Raw genomic sequence first — 15,987 nt, 5'->3', positions numbered from 1 at the left:
CAGCGATGTGCCTCAGAGAGAATATGAATATGTTAGATAAGCTTCATTCAGGCCTAAGTGCTCATGGCCATTGAGTTCAATGTGAGTGAATCAACAATATATTTTACATTTGGTGTCTTTAAATAGAGACACACATAAGACAAGGTTCTGCTGTGACCAGAGGCAGGCAAGCACCTGGCCGTCTATTTTCCCTAAAAGCCATGGCTCTGTGTTCATTAATTCAGTGCTCCCTGAGACATTATAGAATATAATTACTGTGAATAACAAGAATCTAATATATTCCCTAGTTCTGACCACTGAGAAGGCCTGGGATATCCTAATATCAAGAAGCACACTTCTGGCCTAGATCTTGGCTTCAAATTACCTTTTTCTAAGAAAAACTACTAGGGCTCCACTGAGAAATGATGATATTAAAACTTGAGATAAACATGACATATCTTAGTAAGCCAAGAATTGCCCAAAGAATGATGGAGAGGTGTCAAAAGGACACAGAAACCAGTTTGAAAGGGCTCCCACTGGCCAAATCAAGAATAATTTAAACAGGGCGCCTGGGTGGCTCAGTGGGTTAAGCCGCTGCCTTCAGCTCAGGTCATGATCTCAGGGTCCTGGGATCGAGTCCCGCATCGGGCTCTCTGCTCAGTAGGGAGCCTGCTTCCCTTTCTCTCTCTCTGCCTGCCTCTCCGTCTACTTGTGATTTCTCTCTGTCAAATAAATAAACAAAATCTTAAAAAAAATAAATAAATAAAAAAAAATAAAAAAATAAAGAATAATTTAAACACCAAAATGATAGTAATGGACATAGTTTAATGAATGCAGTGTGAAAACAGGAGTCCACACCAATAAAAATCAATGGATAAATAAAATGAAAGTCTGAGGAGGAATGAGAAGGTTACTTAGTTAGTTCCAAAGTACCCCCTTAGAATGGGGCGGGGGATGGGGGACCTCTTAGGAGGCAAAACCTGGCCAACAGCACCTAAATCATGGGAACATGGGACCAAGATCAATCATGAGACACATCTCCATGGGACACATCTGACAGGAGGCAGAAACCACACAGCATCATGGCTGTGATATTCTTGCCAAGGAGGCAAAACATGAATTTAATCATGAGTTAAGACACAACCCAAATGGAGGGATATACTACAAAATAACTGGCCTTCCATCTACAAAAGGATCTAGGTCTGAAAGTCAAAGCCAGACTCGTGGACTGTCCTGACTAATGAAGACAAAAGACACGAGACAAGTAATGGCAACAAATGATTCTGAACATGATTGTCCTGCTATTAAGGATGTGCAAGGGACATCTGGCAAAAGGGAAAGGCGCCTGAGGATTACACTGTAACAATTTTGATGATTGCACTGTGACTGGGTTTGAGGATGTACTTTTACAGGACAAGTAATTGGTGGTGAGGTGATTGTGCATTAGGTCAGCAACTTATAATTGGATGCTTCGAGGAACCATTCTTTGTGCCGTACTTCCAGCATTTCTATAAGGTCAGGATTAAGAGAGTTTTCCAAATATTTTTTAAAAAAGGAAAAAAAAAGATGTGTAACAGAGCAAAGTAAGCATGGCAACAATGAAGCACACAGGGGCATTCTTCTTTAACTCTTCATCTACCCCTAAAGCCACATGCCCTCAGCACATGCCCACAAGCCCTACAGGCTAACTGCACTGCCAGATCCTCTCCCGCTCAGCCACCCTTCCTGCAAGACTTCTCTGAACTGACAGACCTCTAATTACCCACTGTATTCCCCACATGGCTTCCGCTGAGCACTGCCAAGGGTGTTCAGACATTCCCACTCTGGTCCTTACCTGTGTGCCCTGCCCTGGGCACCAGGGACCACTCTAACAGATTCTCCCCATCCATCTCACCCATTCCTGCTCAGGCTCTTTTCCTTGCTGAAACCTCGTGGCATATGAGTTCTCTCCCAGTCCCTCTTCTACACACCCTTGCCTGGTGGATGTCATCTGCTCTCAGAACTTGCATCCACCAGATCAGCAGATCTGGCCCTGGTGCTTCTTCTCCAAGGCTACATCGTATCTTCAAGCCCTTTTGTGAGTGTATCAATTTCATCTTACTCAAATATAAACCCATCGATTCTCCCGTGCTACCACCTCTCCCAAATTTGCTCCCTTTCCTGTGTGTCTGATCTCAAAAGAACCGACCTCCATCCTACTTCTGAAGCCAGACCAGAGAGAGAGTGTCACCCTTGACATGAGCCTCTCCTGTGCTTCCACCAAGTCCTGACCACCACCTCCTAAGAATCTCTCAACTCTGTCCTTTTCTCCAGCCACAGAATACCATCATTCCTGCCCAAATTACTCCAAAAAAGCTTCCCACTGGGTTCCCCACTTCTACTCTTACTGCCTGACCTTGGATACACACTTCACCTCTCACTGCATGGCGTTCCAAAAGTTATCAGACTAGATCCCACTTGGCTTTAACCATTTAAAGGATTCTGACTCTTCTTAGGAAAAACACTACACCCGTTACTAGAGATTACAAGATCTGCTTTCAACTTTCTTAAACCCTCTGCCCCTACTATTTTCAGTATTTTCCATCTCCGCCTTGCTGGCAACAATGCCCCCAACATCCAGCAGAATGCCTGGCACTTTGTAGATGTTCAATAAATGCTTATTGGACGAGTTGGTTAGGTGGGGGAGAATAGCACAACCTAATTTTTAATACAAACAGCCGTCTTCAAATATGCAGAAGTGTTAAACAGGTCACCCAAGTCTTGGGCAAGGGCTTAACAAAAATGTCGGACAGGGTTTGCACAAAATTATTAGCAGCTCAAGGTCAAGGTCCTTGAGGCTAAAGAGGAGGAAGAAAGACATACTTGCTCACAGCCATTCAGACAGTGCTGTCATATGTCACAACAGGACACAATTCCACTTTACATGCTGCGTGAGGTCCACTGTCAATGGAGTGCTGATAGTTAGGAAAAGCGGGACAGTGGGTCAGGGAGACACACATGTACATGTGTGTGCAGGGCCCAGAGGGAGTCAGGTCAGCTCCACAAAGGGATCAAATAAACCCAAAGGGATGAAAGCCAAAGTATAGGTAAGAATCAAATGAGAAACACTTAACAGAAACTCACTTGGCACACAATGGTGTGCAGGGATATTTTTGCACTTTTCATTATTTCCTGTTTTCCTAAAACCCCACTATAGGTGGCCATTCTGGAGGCTTGCTGAAGAGGCCCAAATGCTCCCGACTACTGCCACCCACTTACATTAGGTCCTCTGGGGAAGCAAAGGAGAGACAGAGCCAAGGAAAAACATGCAAAGGCAATGGAATTAAGACCACTTTAGTGGAAAACCATCAATGAAATGGCATTGGTAATCTCATTAAGGAGGAGGAGTCCCGCAGATGGGCCACCCTGTCGTCAGCCTTTAGAGTCTCAGGAAGAGCTCTAGATGTCTGAATGACAAATAAAAAGCTACCGTGACTTCTGTGACCCCATGATGGCTCCGATGTCTATTAAGCACTAAGAAAGATCTTTCTCCTGGAGGAGAGAGAGTCTTGCGAGAAATCCAAGGGTACTTGAAGGGTAGGAGAAAGCCCTTGGACACAACAAAGAGAAGCAACATCCAAGGGACCCATGGTGAAGGATGAGAAAGTTATAGTTGTGCAGACACAGAAGTGGATGTGAGGACGTGGAAAATGCATCAGTAGATGACAAGGCGGCAGAGGGAAATCCAGTCACTGATGGTGGTGTCTCCACACAGAGCTGGAGTCCACAACGGATCACTGGCCATGTGCCAGGCCTGTGCTCCACACTACCATCAACTCCACTCCAAACAGAAGACATAGGGACAAAAAAGCAAATGTTGCTAATATTTAGAAATCTCGGTGGTGGTGGAATTCAGACTTGAACCCGGGTCCGCCCAATTTCAGAATCAATGACCATATCTCGTTCCTCACTTGAGCATGACTGATCCTAACCAGATGGAAAAGGGAGTACCCACTTAAACCCATAGAAGAATCCAACAGCGAGGAAGTCAGGCAGCAATACTGCAGTCAACAAAAGCCTAATCACTGAGCTTGCACTTGGCCTAGTGCAACAAGTGCTCAAGTCAGGGATGATCAGGACAATATTTTGACCTATTATCCTTCGTGGAGACACATGTTCTCTAGGCCTGGATCCCACCATCATTGAACTTTTTAACTATTCATCCACAGGTGTTCCTTTCCTAGTATGACGTCAATTCCAACCCCCCAAAAGAGCTTTCCAAAATGGCAAATCCTTCCTTATCAAATTCTTTATGTCATCAGTAACACTGTTAATGAATACAAGTTAACCAGTAACACTGGTGTGATACCTCTTACACCTGTTACTATTATCACTATGCAAGTCTATCAAAATGTATCCTGTGTATCCAAGGAAGAGAGATTCTGATATTCTGTCCTTCAGATACCTACCCCCGGTAGCATGGGTATCTGAAGCAGCAGTTTCTGAAAATGAAAACGGAGGCAAACCCAGGAGATTGGCTCACTTGCAGCAGGGAGAGGCTGGACAGCTAAACATGGCATATTGCTCAGACTCTTTGCTGCTATGGAGTCCAATGAGACAGACTCTTCACCACCAATGGGAATGGGCTCACAGGCAACTTTGATTTGGAATGGAGTCATGGAGCAAAAAGGCAGAGTGTAAGGGTATCCCCAAAAAGCAAGGTCTCTTGGCAGAGGAAGCGCAGTGCAGAAGCTAGCAGCTCATGGAGTGGGTTTCTAATTCAACAGCTTCCCACAGCAAGAGCCATGGCAGCCTTCCCGATTCTGGTGGGAGAAAATGGTTCTGCGGGTGAGGGGTATCCTAGAGGCTTAACCTAGAGCCAGTTCCTCCTCCACACCTTCCAAGGATTCTGGAAGCATCCATCCCCTGGATTAAATCTACTTCAGCTTTAACTCCCCAGAGTAGATTCTGTGTCTAGTACAGGAAATGTGAGCAATAACAAGAAGCTCATCACTTTTACTAGTTTATTAAATTCATAAAATATTAGGTATAAAATACTTAGCCACAAAGGATAAAGAAACAAACTCAATATATTTTAATTATATTTTGCTATAATATCATTTGGGCTAGGGTAATTCATATAAACCACAGTATCACACAATTTTATAAACCTAAACCTGCACTCTAATTCGCCTCATTCATAAACATGAGCTAACTTGACCTACTTTCTAATATATTCAGCTCCTTCTTGTCTGCATTAATCTGCAGTGACATTTTAAAAGTTGCTCTAATAATTTCCATTATATGAAAATGCATTTTTTCATTTATATCATCTTTGATTTTCCTCCCACAAACAAAATACCGTTCTCTCAACAGTTAGCTGCAATGTCGCAGGAAAGGAGAGATACAAGACAGTTGACACAAAAGGCTCGTTGGTGAACGGGCTCAATCTTGGGTTTCTTTGATGGGATGAGGGTGGAAAGTAGAGGCAGGAATGAGAGATTCTGCCCTGAAACCCCACAATGAGGAAGGGTGAGTTTGGTGTCTCTTTGTATATACCCAATGAGAAATGAGAGGCTAAAAATTGTACAAAGAAATACAAATTCTCTATCAAACAATATAATGAGACCATTGCTTCTCAGTAATTCTCTAATATCAGGTAATAAAAAAGAAGAAGAAGAAGAAGAAGAAGAAGAAATCCACTCCCACAGACACCTTCCAATTATATCCATGTTGAGAGCATCAACAGCCTCCTGAGCAGCCTGGGCTCTTTCCCTCTGACTGAGCCCTCTTTAATCCACTCCTGATAATCCTTTTGAGCAGGTCCTCCTTGTGCTCAAGAACTTTCTATGGCTCCCAAATGCCCAGAGCAGAGATTGGCAAACTATGGCCAACAAATTAAGAATGATTTTTATCATTTTCAATTGTTGGGGAGAAAATTAAGAATTCTATTTCATAATGCATGATTACTGCATGAAATCCAAACTTCAGGGCCCATAAATCTAGTTTACTTGGAACACAGCCACACTCATTTATGAATTGTCTGTGGCAGCTTTTTGTATTCCAACAACAGTCTTCAGTAGTCCCAACAGTGACAGCGGCTTTAAATATTTACAGTCTGGGTCCCTTGCAGGGAAAAGGTTGCCAACTCCTGCCCTGAAGTGGAAGACTGAAAGCCCTTGGCCTGGCAATGCAGTTCACGGAAACCTACACTCCACCAACCTTCCTAAGCCTGATTTTCTTTTACTTGAAGGTAGAACATCTACTCTGCCCAAAAGCTCTTCTCTGTTTCTCCAAAGCCTAATTTCCCTTTCCCGTCCTGAAGCTCAGTTCATCCCAGCAGCTTTCAGACATCTTTCTCTTTCTTCATATAAAGAGTCATATTATATATATATATATATATATATATATATATATATATATATACACACACTTTAAACTTTCATAAAGTCAGAAAAGACAAATGATTTTAAGAGTGCCTAAGGCTATTCCATACAGCAGTATTCCTAGTAAGTCAAAGACAAAAAACATCATGTCCACCAAGAGGGCAGGATGAGTAAGTCAGAGCAAACCCACACGATGCTGGGCTATGCAGCGGTGCAAAGGAGTGTGGATGATCTCTGTGCACCACCATGGACAGAAGCCGGGATAGATTAAGTGAAAAAAATCCAGGTAGATCGAAGTATATACAGTATACTATACTGGAAAAGAAAGGGATGCGTAGATATGAAAGCGCACACATATTTGCTGGTATCAAAAACTGTTTTGTTTTGTTTTTTTCAAATGCTACATATGAGGAAGGAGGAAACAGGATGGCGAGGCAACAGGTGTAAAACCAAACACCTCTGAATATGCCTCATGTTCTAGATGGAAATCAGGACACAAATTTCAGGAAATCAGGTTGCACAAATTTCAATTGAAAAAGGACCCTCTAAAAACCAAAAATAAAATCCAACAATGAACCTAATTATATATACAGTTAGTGGCATCATCACATAGATAAGAACTATTCCAAACATCTCGAAGACTAGGTCTATGCTGTATGCAGCAGGAAATAAAGCAAATGAAAAACTATGGTATCACTGAGAACCAGGGTGGACAAAAGAACATAGATATAAAATTGATGAATACACCTGAATTTTACTTACAAGTATCTGTATGCACTAATAATTGGTTTTGTCCTTATATAACATACACATACACACAAATACACACAGTCATATTCCCTAGCTTGATCCACTGAAAAGATCCAGAAGCAATGATGAATCCAAATGATGATAAACGTTCCCAGTTTTCACACCATACCTTTGAAATACTCAAAGGAAGCAGGGTTCCTTGAAGAAGTAGTAAGTCTAAGTTTGGAGTAAGAAATGGGTAAGACAACCCTGTGACATGGTATGACACCAGGAAGGATACAAAAAAAGTTTTTGTCAAGAGGACTTGGGAGCCAACTTGAATTAGTTGCTACTGGCCAAACATGGGACACTGTGACTATCAGTAAGGGGATTAATTTGAAATGCCTCCATCATATTTACACTGAAAAGAGAAAAAAAGCAAAACAAACAAGAAATAAAACTTCAGCGGTCACCATTAGAGAATGCCACCAGGGAACTCACTGTTTTGAAAAGATAGGGAAAATATCAAGTGTTTATCCTTTCCTGTCTAAACCTCAAGGTAAACAAGTTATTGACATTAAACTTGTCTTTATGTGAGACTTCTTGTATACAAATAAGGAAGGGATGACAGAACTGGGAATCCCTATTTCACAATCACTAATAAATGGAAAGATATAGGCAATGATCAAAGACCAATTATACCACAAAAAGAGAGACCACCAGTGACTATATATTCAATGAAAATACGTAGCCTTGACTAAGAAGAAAAAAACTCCAGATCTGAATGTGACCAGAACTCAAGCTTTAACAAATCACAGAAAACACAAGGAACAGAAAAATAAGTTAAATGGCACCAGGGGGAAGAAATGATTAAAATTCTCACTATGGGAAATGCTACAGTAGAGTTTCTCAATCCAGGACTATCAACCTTTTAGGCAAGATACTTCTTTGCTGTGAGGGGGCTGCCTTGAGTACCGTAGGATTTAGCAACATCCGCAGCCTCTACCCACTAGATGCCAAGAAGCAGTCCTCTCCCCCCACCCCCAACACTGTGACAACTAAAAATATCTCCCAACACTGTCAAATATTTCGAGATGGGGGAGGGAGACCATTCCATTTGAGATTCTCTGCTCTAAAGGATAAATAACCCAGTTTCTTCAACAAACAAATCACGGTAGTGGGGGAGTGGATGGGAGGGTCAGGATAGATTAAAAGGGGATTAAAGAAGTACCTGTCAATTACTATGTATAAGCCTTATTTGGGTTCTGATTCTAAGAAACAAAAAAGTATGTAGGACAACAGAAAATTCAAGCATGAATTTGATATTTCATGGTATTAAGATAATACCAGTAATTGTTATGGTTCTATTGTGATACGGTATAAGTCCTGTATTTTAAGGGCAAATACTGAAACACTAATAGAAGAAAAAAATAAAATAGCAAGGATGTGCTTCAAAATCATGAGTGGAAAGAAAGAAGTCTGCAGACAAAACAATTCTAAGGTTAATCCGTGCTGAACCTGGGCAGTAGACCCAAAGTTGACTATAAAATTCTCTTCACTTTTGAACGTGTTTGAAAGCTTTGATGAGAAAAGGTATGAATAAGCAATCTGGCAGACAGTTCCACTTCTACTCTTCTCAGTGAGCAAGCAAGCCCTAGAAAGACCATGGGAGGGGCACAAGGATTTTCAGTAACTGAGGAAGCCGAGGGAAGGAAATTTCTCTTGGGGTCCTATCTGGATGCTGGAAGTCTTCCTTAGTTTACAGCATGGCCCTTAAACACAGAGGCCAACTACTTAGCAGCAAGCTCTTGCAGAGGGAGCCAAGTCCACTCTGCTAGCCTGACTAGGAGAGAGAATACCAGCCCCTCCAGTGACATCTTCCCAAGGGACGTTTAGGAGCCATTTTGTCTATAAAGGATTTTTGCTTTCAGCACTGATTTTAAAAATTTACCCTCACTTTTCATACCCTGACAAAGAGAAAAAATAAGTTTACCCCGAAGAGAGGTGTGAAATTTTACTCACCCTGCCAGGAGCCCAAGTCTCTGGCAACCCCACCTCAGGACTTCATTTAGGTGAGAAAACATCAACTTCTAGCTTGTTTAACCCACTGTGGTTCATCGTCTGTTCTGCGAGAAGTAGCAAAACTTAAATCCGTTAACCCAGAAATAAATGCTACCTTCTCTTGGAAACCTCCTCTACCCCCTGAGAAATCTCTCCTTCCTTTGAACTTACTCTCCTTCTGCTCATCTGCCAGATGCCTCTACATCCGTGTAATGTGCAGACATATTGCACACACAAATAAATAAATACAATACAATACAATAAATATAAATAAATAAATTAAAATAAAATAAATAAAATCTTAAAAAAAAATAAGATTTAAAATGTCCGAATAGGGGCACCTGGGTGGCTCAGTGGGTTAAAGCCTCTGCCTTCGGCTCGGGTCATGATCCCAGGGTCCTGGGATCGAGCCCCGCATCGGGCTCTCTGCTCAGTGGGGAGCCTGCTTCCTCCTCTCTCTCTCTGCCTGCCTCTCTGCCTACTTGTGATCTCTGCCTGTCAAATAAATAAATAAAATCTTTAAAAAAAAAAAAAATAAAAAAAATAAAAATAAAATGTCCGAATAGATTCGGTCTCCTAAATCACTTTTTTAAAAAAGATTTTTTATTTATTCATTTGAGGTGGGGAGCAAGTGAGAGCACGGGGAAAGGCCAGAGTGGGAGGGAGAAGCAGGCTTCTCACTGAGCAAGAAGCCCAGTGCGGGGTTCGATCCCAGCATCATGACCTGAACCGAAGGCACATGCTTAACAGACTGAGCCATCCAGGTGCCCCCGTGCCCAACCCAAATCACTTTTACACAAGTGTCAAGGGACCTATATGACTGAGGATCAGTGATCTTTGTTTACCAGAACCAAAAATGTCTCATACAGATTACAACTCTACTCAATTAGCACCCTATCCTATCCTTACAGTCAATAAATACAAATATTACAAATAGCCAACACAGATTTAGATTGTTCCAAGTTCTTAGTAAGGTAACCTTGCACTGCCTATTACTACTGTAATGCAGGAAATTTAATGCAGGAAATTACTCCCGGTAACCACTGCAACAAGGGAAATGTTGACCCCAGTCTATGCATTAAGACTCCACCTCACTAAGGCCAGCTGTCTCTTCCATAAGTAAACTAGGCGCTGCTCTAAAGATCTCCCTTTCTTTTTTTATTTTTTTATTTTAAGATTTTGACAGAGAGAGAGATCACAAGCAGGCAGAGAGAGAGGAGGAAACAGGCTCCCCGCTGAGCAGAGAGCCCCATGCGTGACTCGATCCCAGGACCCTGAGATCATGACCTGAGCCGAAGGCAGAGGCTTTAACCCACTGAGCCAGGCGCCCCAAAGATCTCCCCTTCATTCACTACTTACTTCAGAGCATAAAGTCAAGAGGTCAAGATGTTTAGTAAGAAAGTACTATTTGCACTTAGGCAGCCGCTGCTAAGGCCGTCGCCGTGACTTAACAGAGGGAGAAGAGTAACTCCACCCACTCATCCATGGGCTCTTTGCCTAGAAAGCAGACGACCATGTCAAGGGGTCAAAGTACCTTTTCTCCCCACTTCCCAGCAGGTTGAGTATGGATGAAGCCCCATTCCTCACTTCAAATTCACAAAGGGAACCCTGAGTAGGTAAGGACAGTCCCATATCCAGTCCCAGAATTCTATAAAACGAGTTCTTGGCCCCAGAGTACACCCACAGCAAGGATGGAGGTGGAACTGAGCAGAGCTGAGCTTCCAGGGAGCAGCAGCAGTTGTCTCAGGAGGGGCTGGTGTGCTGAGGAAAGGGTGTAAGATGTTGCTCCGTTTTTCACTTATGAAGACACACCTATGCCCCCAGCCCACCCCAGGCTCTGAGAAGTACTTCCCAGCAGAGGCCTAGGAGGAGTCTCTGATCCAGATCTCGGCTTCTTCAAGGAAGAGTGTCAATGCTTCTGCTCCACAGGGCCAGTGTGAGGATTTCAACGGACACCAGGCTTCCAATACCTAGGGGCCTAACCTATCAGGTCCTCAATAAATGATGGCTAACTTTAAACAGGCAGGTTACTGGCCCTTCAAAGACACCAGAGCCTGAAGCGTCAGGCTTTTTCGGACAGCATTAGCCGGGGTAAGCTTTTCCTGGCCATGAGCACTGGCTGGAAGGCCGGCAGCACACCCTGATATCAAAAGGTTCTGGTGGAAGGTGGAAGGCAGGCAGGCTGTGGGAGGAAGACCTCCAAACATAAAGCGGGCTTGCAGGAAGGACGGAGAGACTGAGAGGCTAGGCAAACCTGAGGCTGAGCCCAATACGCCTGGTGCTCATATAAAAGGGAGAATCGGGACACCTGGGTGGCTCAGTTGGTTAAGCGGCTGCCTTCGGCTCAGGTCATGATCCCAGCGTCCTGGGATCGAGTCCCACATCGGGCTCCTTGCTTGGCAGGGAGCCTGCTTCTCCCTCTGCCTCTGCCTGTGCTTGCTCTCGCTTCTCTCTCTATGACAAATAAATAAATAAAATCTTTAAAAAATAAATAAATAAATAAAAGGGAGAATCATTCAAACGTGCTCCACAGAGCTGTGGGGACATTGGGCTCAGAGAGGAAGGACTATAAACTCACCACACACTGTGACAGTAATAACTGTTACCCGGTTCACAACAGAGTGAATGTTGCTTCTTGGAGTTCACGTGCAGAATCAAGTCATAGGTAAGCCACGGAAGCCCTCATTAAACAACAGTTTAAATTATTACCAACTCTGAGCACTAGACAATCAAGGGTACAGGGGCACCTGGGTGACTAGGCCTCCGACTCTAGGTTGTTAACTCAGGTCTGATGTCAGGGTGGTGGGACTGAGCCTGCCCCCCCCCCCCACCCAAGCCCCGCTGGGCACCCCACTCAGTGGGGGTCTGCTTTTCTGCCTGCCTCTCTCCTTTGCATCCTCGCTTTGAAGAAAATCAAAGGTAGAGCTGCCCCAAATAGAAATGTAGATGTGGGGGGTGGGGGAGTAAACAAGAAACAGCCTATACAGGAGACAGACCAAGAATGGAGGAGGCCAGGGAGGTACAGGGAGGAAGTAGCTGTAGGACTGAATATGTGAATCAGCCGCAGGGAGGAAGGGAGACCGGGCTGGTCAGGGTGAGCTCATCAGCAATCACATCAAGACACCATAAACAGCTCTTAAAACTGATAATGTGAGAAATGGTGCTACAAGCATAATATTTATACATGTGGAAGTCACAAAAAGGAAAATGATCTACAGAAAAAAAAGGAGAGAAGGAAGACTAAGTGAAGGAAGCAGTGGGGTAAAAAAACCTTTGCTGCTTTTCATTCTAAGCGGTTCTGCAGGATTTTCTATTTTTAACCATTTGCATGCATTACTTTGACTTACATACTTTAAATGAAAGATACTCTCTAAGGCTAGTGTTTAGATCATAGCAATAGGATTTCTCTCAACCTGTACCACTACAGCTGGCCTCACAGTGTGCTTACTTCTATTTTAAAGTCCGGTTTAAACTCCACAAGTAAACTAACCATTTAATGGTTCTGGAAAGCTGTCCAGTTCTGATTTGCAGCAAAAAGAACGGCTTTGATGATCACGAGAGGTCTTCAGGATATGGGACTTCACAGCTAAAATACGGCATTTTTAAAGATTTGTGTTCTACAGGAGACTACGGAAATGCAGACACAAATACTCCAGAGTCTGTAAATCCATGAAATCCAATCTATACTGAGAAAAGGCTCAAATCCTGAGCTCTCCACAAGGCTGTCTAACATTAAAGAATTTTTTTTTAATTTTATTTATTTATTTGACAGATAGAGATCACAAGTAGATGGAGAGGCAGGCAAAGAGAGAGAGGAGGAAGCAGGTTCCCTTTTGAGCAGAGCCCGATGTGGGGCGCGATCCCAGGAACCTGGGAACATGACCTGAGCTGAAAGCAGAGGCTTTAGCCCACTGAGCCACCCAGGTGCCCCTAACATTAAAACAAATTAACTGGTGAGCGTAATTGGCCAAAAAGTATAAGGAAACAGCACATTCTATTATATCCATGTATTCTTCGGTTTAATTATGAAAAACAATCTGGAAATCGTTGTTGTTGTGAAACATTTAGGAAGCACAGACAGCAGAGTGAGGAGCCTAGCACATGTCCACGTCCGGGAACCCTGATCAAGAATGTGATGCTAATTAGGAGGATGCTAATTAGGGCTCCCAGCCACTCAGGGAGCCCACAGGGGGTGAGCAAGTGGCAGCGCCTACAGCCAACAAGCAGAGGAATCCAAAGAATCCGGCTAATGGAGGATGGCAGGGAGACAAAAGTGCATAAGAGATTACATTTTTAATGAAGAAAAATAAGCACAAGAACGCACCTCCCCAGCCATCATAGCTTTGAAGGGACTGATCCAGAATGACAAATGACAATGTAGATCCTACTGTGAATTTTATAGATTCAAGACCCTGCCCCAAAACAGCCCTGGGAATTCAAAATTCCCAGAGAGCCAGAAACAGTGTTTTTCATTTAAAAATAGTTTTAAAGTATTTTTTTATGAGCCTGTAGGGAAAAATGGAGATAAGTTCAAAATATTACATTTTTTTTCTTAAATCCGGAATACATCACGAGTCATTAAGTACGATGCTAAACAAGTCATTTATCATGTGCCCCTCACCCTCTACACTTTATTATAAATCTCTCTCTCCTCTCTTTTATAAGCACATGCTTATTCCTTGGAAACACGGCTGTCTCCAATTCTTAATTGTTCATCCCTACAAGATCTTTCCCAGCAGGGCCTGGCCTTCCGATATACTCAGAACATGACTGATTGATCATATTTTTCATTCATTAAGTTGTCTTCAGACCCACCCAGGCCCAGGTCCCTTAAAGCAATTCTCTGCTCTCTAGTTCATGTCAAAATAAAAGCTCCTGCAAGCAAGTACTCACGACTTTAGACACTCACAGAAGTGTCAAGATTTCAGATAATTCCTCATATTCTTATACATTTCAGACAAATGTTTCTGCTGTTGTTTGATCTAGTTTTTTTCCTAAAAAGAGCAGTGAAATAAATATCCTCAGGAAGCAACCCAACCGAACCACACAAATCAGGCAGTAAACCAAGAGCTAGGTTGACAGAAGGGAATATAAGGTAAGTCTGTCAGATTTCATTTAAGTTTCTGGAAAATAGGCGTGTTAAAGAAAAGCCAGAAATCACTGGGGCAGGAATTCCAAAGGACTGAACCACTGTGTTCCAATCTATGTAGGCCACGGCATAATATCACAGAACTTTCCAAAGCAGACAGGATTATGTTGGCAATCTGAAATTGGTGTTCTTGTTGCCCCTTCCCCACATTATTTTCCTGTCCCAGTCTCTCCGTCCTCCACCCATGCCGCGCCCCATATACATCCCTCCACCCCAGGGAGAAGTCAATGCAAACCACAGTCTTCCATTCTGTGCCGACCCATGGAATAAGAATGCACTTAGCACACTGCTTTCGGATCTGAAGTCCTGGGAAAGGCTTAGGTCTGCCATGCTTCTTGCCCACTGTGCTCAGGCCCTTCAGTCCAACAGGACCACCTGGTGCCTCCCGCAGGTCCTCACAGAATAACATGCACACCAGGACAACCAAATGGGTCCTGGACAGGACAGCTCCCTTCCCCTTCTCCACCCTGTGCACAAGTGATCCCACTGCTCTCAGCTCAGCTCTCAGCTGTTCCCCATCCTTCCCTGCCCTACCCTCTTCACACAAGATCTCTGCAATCGCCTCTCTGGAGCCGGGCATCCAGGCCACCCCATCCCTAGCTCTGAGTGGCCCCACATCACAGATACACACTTATCTGTCAGACACCACCAGGCCAAGAGGCTGCCCACGATGCTGTGAAGGAAGAATTCTGTACCTTTTTATCCAACAACTTAAAACCCTGTCGAGTTGGGGTTTTTTGGGTTTTGTGTGTATGTGTGTATATATGTTTGTTTTTTTAAGATTGTATCTATTTGTCAGAGAGAGAGAGAGAGCATGAACAGTGGGGAGGAACAGAGGGAAAGGGAGAAGCAGGCTGGGCTCGGCCAGCCTTCATTTTACAGGCGAGTGTATGAAAATCAGCAAAGATCTACTTGTCCCCAGTTGTGGAGCTGGTCAGGAACAGAACTGGTAAGCCTCATGTGCCACGATACAGTTTTTGAGTGCAGGGGTGTAAACCAGCCCTTCTCAACCTGTCAAAGGTCGATCCAGGCATAGCGAGGACCTGCAGAAGATCACCTTTGTCCCTCCTGAGGGTATTTTGTCCCTGACAAGGGTACCTCCCACACACCACTTGGGATCATGCAATCCCACCCAGGACTATCAAAGGGGGAAACTCATGACCTATACCCAAAGTTTATCTTGTGTTAGAGCAACCGTGTGCCGTCCCTGGAGTGCTCCAAGAATCCCCAACCAGTCTGATGGTGCAAAGACTTACTGGAATTTTCTACATTAATTCCTTATCCAACACTTCAAAAATACAAAGTTTATAAAGCCAACGGGTGTGAATAAATGAGAATTCATGCAGGAAGACTAAACACAGCTCCTCCTCCTGCCTTGCCGGCCCCTACCTTCACCCCACCCAACTGCTGGGGGAAAAATAAACCATTTAAGTGGCAAGACCAGCAGTGACATGCCTGCCTCAGAAAACGTCAAATGAGACAATTTAAGTGACAAGGTTTCGACACTTACATTTTATCAACGCAGGGGAGCGGCTAATGATAAGAAGATATATTTTTTTCAAGGACTCACCTGAATTCTCCGTTTATGTAAAGAGTTGATTTCCCTGAAGATATCCTAAAGCATCTGAGAAGCCTTCCAGCAGCAGTACCTACAACAGTAATAAACATCATCGGGATCAAGTTATGTTAGAGATGTCAGTTTCT

General features: G+C 43.5%; 1 protein-coding gene across 6 annotated transcripts in view; it reads right to left on the bottom strand.

The window, feature by feature from the left end:
• The window catches only part of TLN2 (talin 2), a 421,428-nt gene that overhangs the window by 236,149 nt on the left and 169,292 nt on the right, over positions 1-15,987 (bottom strand). For all 6 annotated transcript variants that reach the window (XM_032342750.1, XM_032342743.1, XM_032342747.1 and 3 more), the window contains one exon: positions 15,854-15,932. The gene's annotated coding sequence lies outside the window, so the exon portion shown is untranslated. The remainder of the gene's footprint in view (positions 1-15,853; positions 15,933-15,987) is intronic.

The sequence above is a fragment of the Mustela erminea genome, chromosome 5 (genome assembly GCF_009829155.1).
Source record: "Mustela erminea isolate mMusErm1 chromosome 5, mMusErm1.Pri, whole genome shotgun sequence".
Lineage (NCBI taxonomy): Eukaryota > Metazoa > Chordata > Mammalia > Carnivora > Mustelidae > Mustela > Mustela erminea.
The sequence above is the reverse complement of the archived record's forward strand: the minus strand, read 5'-3'. Positions and strand labels throughout refer to the sequence as shown.